This window comes from Grus americana, unplaced genomic scaffold (assembly GCF_028858705.1).
Source record: "Grus americana isolate bGruAme1 unplaced genomic scaffold, bGruAme1.mat scaffold_958, whole genome shotgun sequence".
NCBI classification, from domain to species: Eukaryota; Metazoa; Chordata; class Aves; order Gruiformes; family Gruidae; genus Grus; species Grus americana.
In genome coordinates this window covers 37,761-43,760 of record NW_026562141.1, presented here as the reverse complement: position 1 = coordinate 43,760, position 6,000 = coordinate 37,761, and the positions used below count along the sequence as shown (strand labels likewise).

General features: G+C 60.3%; 1 pseudogene; it reads left to right on the top strand.

Annotated features, from left to right (window-relative positions):
* Positions 1–2,151: 2,151 nt before the first annotated feature.
* LOC129201322 (PHD finger protein 7-like) lies at positions 2,152–4,374 on the top strand (annotated as a pseudogene).
* The last annotated feature ends 1,626 nt before the right edge of the window (positions 4,375–6,000 follow it).

Sequence of the window (6,000 nt, the reverse complement as noted above, 5' to 3'; positions counted from 1 at the left end):
CCCTGGCCCCCCATTCAGTGGGGTCCCCAGCCCCATGCTCAGCAGCACCCACGTCCCATGCTGGCATGGTTTAACCCCGGTAGGCAGCTAAGCCCCACACAGACGCTCACTCACTCTCCTCTGCAGTCTGACGGAGGAGGAGAGAATCAGAGGGGTACAAATGCAAAACCTCATAGGTTGAGATAAAGACAGTTTGCTAAGGAAAACAAAACAAAACAAAACAAAACAAAAAGAAAGCAAGTGATGCAAAAAACCACAGTTGCTCACCACCAGCTGACCGATGCCTAGCCAGTCCAGGAGCAACAACAGCTCGCAATTTCATTGCTGAGCACTTTGCCATAAGGTATGGGACTGGTCATTTGGGGTCAGCTGTCCCGGCTGTGTCCCCTCCCAGCATCTTGTGCACTCCCAGCCTACTCGCTGGCGGGGCTGTGTGAGAAGCAGAAAAGGCCTTGACGCTGTGCACACACTGTTCAGCCATAGCTAAAACATCAGTGTGTTGCCGATGCTCTTTTGCTCACAAATCCAAAACAGGGCACCGTACAAGCTGCTATGCAGAAAATTAACTCTGTCCCATCCAAAACCAGTATCCCATGCTCAGCGCTGTCCCTAACTGCACACTCAGTGAGGTCCCCATCTCTGTGCTTGGTGCCACCCCTGTCACGCGCTTGCAATGTCCACAAGCGCCAAACTTTGCAAGGTCCCTGCCCTTTGCTCAGTACATCCTAGTCCCCACTCAGTACTGTCCACATCCCCGTGCAGTTGGCCCCGTTCCCGTTCCCGTTCCCGTTCCCGTGCTCGGCACTTTAGGCGTGCCTGCGATCACCAAGGTCCCTGCCAGCACGTGCAAGGCTGCCTTGCACAGAAGCCCAGAATGGTTGAGGTTGGAGGGTGTGGCGGTGTGCTCCCCCCACACCTGAAGCCACAGCCACCAGTGGGGGTCATGATGGCTGCATCCAGCTTTCGCTGGACTTTGGGGGACAGATGGCAACACGGCAGCCGGGGGCTGTCTGGAACAGTGACCCAGGGGTCTTGCTGGCACGCAAATACGACTAGCAGTCAATCATCTTACTCGATAAATAGTGGACAGCCCCTCGCCCACTGAGCTCTCCTGCACGGCCGTGGGCTGCACGCCAGGATCTCCCCTTGAGTATTAGGTTACTCCTTGAGGTGGAGAGATTCCTTGCCACAGCAGATCCTCAGTAAGCGATCAATTGCACGCTAAACTTTGAAATCTCAGCTAAGTGATATAAAGGATTGATTGCGCGTATATAATCCTTTAGGCATATACTGTTGATCAAGACTTGCACTAGGACTGGATCCAGCCGCACCTAGACTCAGAGCTCTAGGAAGGAGTTTAGAAAGCAAGGAGGTCCTTTCTGAACCTCATGAGTCAACGGGAGGGTCTCCCCGCCAGTTTTGTCTCGCCCTGTCCTCTCTGCAGTAAATAATCAAGCGTACTTTGCCATCGCATCTTGTTAAACCACTAACCATTGTCACGTTCGCTACCATACTTTGTTAAATCCCTGGTTTATATCACTAAACATATTGCTGCTGCTCTCTCGCCAGTGAAGCGCATGACTCCACCTGCAACAGAGGAGCCCATCTAGTCCAAGCACCTGCTCAAGCAGGGTCCCCTGGAGCAGGCTGCTCAGGCCCTTATCCCGCTGGCTTGGGCCTGTCTCCAAGGCTGGAAACTCCACAGCCTCTCTGGGCGACCGGTGCCAGCACTGCAGCCCCGTACGGGTGCAAAAGCAGCCACCCCCCTGACTCGGGTGCCGAGGTGGCCGTGTCAAAGGGGGCGGCAGGTAGCCAAGGGCACCCCTGCCCATACTGGGGGCACAGACAGACGAGTGCTGGTGATGTCACAGTGGCCACTGTGACCCATTGCCAAGGCCTGGATAAAGGGCTGCTGGGCTGTGGCCTTGCGACCTGGCGAGGTGAGGAGAGGGCAGGGGAAGAAGGGGCTTGCCCAGGGCTGCCGAGGGAGGAGGGGAGCCGCACTCCTTGGGGCTCCGGGGCCTGCGATACAAGCTCACCGTGTCCCACTGCTCTCTAAGGGTTGGCAGAGGAGTGTGCAGAGGAGAAACCCCGGCACTGCTGCGGCAGAGCCTCTCCAAGCACTTGCTGTCCATGTGCACCACGTTCGCGATGAAGCAGCAGGACCCCGACTCGAGGGAGCAAGGTGAGAGCGAAGTATCCCTCCCCACAGCTCCCCATGGCTGGCAGAGGGGCTGTCAGGGCAGTCTGCATCTGGCCAAGCTAGGCCAGCTAGGCATGGACAGAGCCAGGGCTTTGGGGGACGCTTCCCTCAGCCCTGCAGAGGTGCTCATTCCCAGCGGCATTTGCTCTCTCCCCTCCAGCATGCATGCTGTGTCGCCGGGCAGAGGCTGACCCGGATATCTGTGGGTGCAAAAGCGCAAAGAAGGGGCTCTGTGCCCACACCTATTGCCTGGTGAGTTGTCCTGGGGCTCCGTCCGGCTTTCGGCCAGGGATAGTCCCCTCCTTGCTGATCTCATGAGCTCCTGGCCTCCTCTGCTCTGCAGTTCCTTGCCAGCGGGCTTTTTCCACAAGAGAGCAGGAACGGGTTTCTCACTGAGGACACCAGACGCGCAATCCAGGAGGCAGCCCAGAAGGTGAGCATCTGGCAAGAGCCGGGAGGCTTGTAGCAGGAGAGGCTTGCGGGAGCTCCACCTGGAGCCCCGGAAAGAAATCCCAGCCCTTCCACCAGCTCTGGGACAAACGCCTGCTCCCAGCAGCTCCGCAGAGGCTCCGGCACAGGCCAAAGCTTCGTGGACCAGGCCGATCTGCGGGCTGTGAGCCAGCAATGCCCACAGCCTGCGCCCGGCCCGGAGGCGTGGGGCCAGCCACGCAGGCCCTGAGCCTGCCGCTGAGGGGGGCTGCTCTGCTCTTTCCAGCGCTGCTTCGTTTGCGGCGAGACGGGCGCCGCCATCACCTGCCAGCAGAAGGGATGCGACCGGAGCTTCCATCTCCCTTGCGCCTCAGAGGGTGAATGTGTCACCCAGTTCTTCGGGCTGTACAGGTAAGGGCTGCCGGCCCTCGTGCAGGAGCCTCCCCACCTACCAGCAAGCGAGGAACCCACAGGGACGCTTCCCATCAGCTTGCCACAGCCCGAGCCTGAGCCCGGACAGGAGCTGGGGCTCCTTCACACCTCCTCTGCCCTCCTCGCCGTCACCGGGGAAGGACTCGGCACTTCTCACCTCACCTTGCCCATCCCTTCCATCCTTCTCCCAGGTCCTTCTGCTGGGAGCACCGCCCAGAGCAGGCAGTGCAGGCCGCTCCAGAGCACAACACCACCTGCATCATCTGCCTGGGCCTCGTGGAGGACAAAAAGTCCTACCACACCATGGTGTGCCCAGCATGCCAACACGCCTGGTTCCACCGGACCTGCATCCAGAAGCAGGCTATCCATGCCGGCGTCTGCTTCCGCTGCTTGCGTTGCCAAAGCAAAGATGAGTTCGTGATGGAAATGCTCACCATGGGGATTCGAATCTCCAAGAGGTTCGTTTTTCTCTTCCCGACTCACAAGACGTCAGGCGCAAGCGTGGTGCCAGGCCAGGGCAGGCCTGGCCGCCTGCTGTCCCCTGACTCTTTGTCCTCTGCTGCGTGGAGGAGCTGGCAACAGGGTGTGGGCAGAAGGGCAGGAACGGCCTGGATCTGCCTGATGCTGGGGCAGCCGGGGCTCAAGACTTTCCCTTCCTTCTCCAGCAGACAACCATCACGGGAGAGCGACCAGGCATTTGGACTGGTGTATCAGAGGCACATCCGCTGCAATGCCAGCAAGTGCCTTTGTCTGGGAGGCAGGGAGCAGGCAGAGGAAGAGGGGTGAGTTGCCAAAGCAGCGATCTAGGGCTCTGCATGGGATCTCTGTCTCCCCACGTGCTCAGGGAGGAAGGACTAAGAAGAAGGGTTCTGCCAGGCAATCCGGTGCTTGCGACACTTTGTCCTCACAACCAGCAACCCCTTTGCTTCCCCAGGTCCTGGCAGATGCTCCTGTGTAGCTCCTGCGCAGCCAAAGGCATCCACAGGCGCTGCTCCTACCTGAGGAACAGCGCAACCACCTGGCAGTGTGACTGCTGTGCTGGCCTGGGCCCTGGTAAGAGGCAAAGCACCCGGGTGTCCCCCGCGCTGGGGCCAGGGGCCAGGCTAGGCCTGGTAGCAGGGACTTAGGTTGGGCTTGGCTTCAGGAGGGCTGTGGGCACCACGATGGCCTCTCCTGCCCCGGGGCTGGGTGGCCGTGCTGCTGACCTTCCTGCCCCCCCTCGCAGGCGCCAGTGACAAGTCAGAGCTTGCCAGCATCAGAACCGCCAGCCAGGTGGCATCGGGGCTGTCCCATGGCTCCCTGGTGCCTGAGAGCAGCAGGCCCAGCACCATCACCTACCCACCACCGGGGCCATCCCGCAGCTCCCCAGGGCCTGAAAGCAGCAGCCGCTCCAGCCACCTTGGGCCAGACCGCATCCGGCACCGCTCGCAGTTACAACGTCGGGCGCAAAAGCCATACAGCCGGCCTGGCAAACCCCATGGGACCAGCCACGTGCCAGCTCCAAGCGTCGAGCCGAGCAGCCCCAGCACTGCCTGGCAGATGGCGCTGGGGCTGTTCCTTGGTTTGCTGGCGCTCCAGAGGAGCAGCTCCACCTCTGCCAGCCAGGCAGCGTCGGGGCTGTCCCGTGGCGCTCTGGTGCTCGAGAGCAGCAGCCGCTCCAGCCACCCTGGGCCAGACCGCATCCGACACCGCTCGCGGTTACAACATCGGGCGCAAAAACCATACAGCCGGCCTGGAAGATGCTGCTGACCAGTCGTGCGCCAGCCCTGAGTGCTGGCCCCCATGCCCCAGCACAATAAAGTTGGCTGCTCATCTTAGCCGCACTGGGTGATCCCACACTCGTTTGTCCATCATCCTCCTCTGCCCTTCTCAAGGGCCAGTCTTAGGGGATGGGACTGGGGGTCTCCCTGCTCTTCTCCCCCAGGGTTGGCAGCATCTTCCCCAGACCGGAATTCCTCCCTATGAGCTGGCCTTGGCCAGCTGCCCAGCACCTTGCCCATGTGCTTCAGGCCTTGCTGGCCCCGGGAGGCTGCAGTTCAGTGTCACTCCGGAGCAGCGCTTTCCCCCAGTGGCATGCTCACACGCACCCCCCCCTCAGCCCCACTGCACCCCTCCTCTCTACCCCTTCCCCACTCCCCTGCGACAGCTCTCCCCCACCTCCAGGCGCAGCGCCGCCGTCCCACAGGGCACTCCTTGGTTCTTTCTGGACTTGGGGGACTGTCGGCAGGCTTAAGGTGTGCCCCTGGGCTTGGGGGTTTTTCGGGGGGGGTGTAGCTTCTGAGCCTGGAGGTTGGTGCCAATTTGCGGGGAAACTTCAGGGTTTGGGGACGTTGCTGTGTCGGGTGCATGCTGCCAGGTTTGGGGGGTGCTGCCAGGTGTGGGGTGCCTCTGGATTTAATGTTTGTTCCTGGATTTGGGCAATGCTACCAAGTCTAAGGGTTATCTCTGGTTTGGCGGGGGTGAAAGCAGCACCGGCTCCAGTGGAAACAAGCCCTGCTGTCCCTGCAGCAGTGCCAGCAGTGCATTTCGTAAGGTGCTGGGCACCGGTGTGGTCACGCTCCACGCTCTGGCTCGTGGTTTCAGCAGCTCGGGTAGCCGGCTGGCCACCCTGGAGAAGAGCTGGGGTGCCACCCTCAGATGTTTTTCACTTGCTGTGTTTGAGGTGAAATTACGTCTCTCACGTCTGGAGTACTTCAGGAGAGTACACACCACGCTGCCTGCCCCGCCCTGGTAGTAAATGATGTGTTTCTCTTTGGAGTTTAATTGCCTTATTCCTTCTTTTGGTCCTCTGGTGCAGATCACTCAGCGCCAACGGTGCAGGCTGATTGTCGCATTGCGCCTGCTGTTTTGCTTGGCAGTGCTGCAGGAGGGAAGCTGGGCAGTGCTGCTCCACTGCCTGCTGCTGGGGTAGCTGTGGAGGAAAAGAGGCTTTAGGA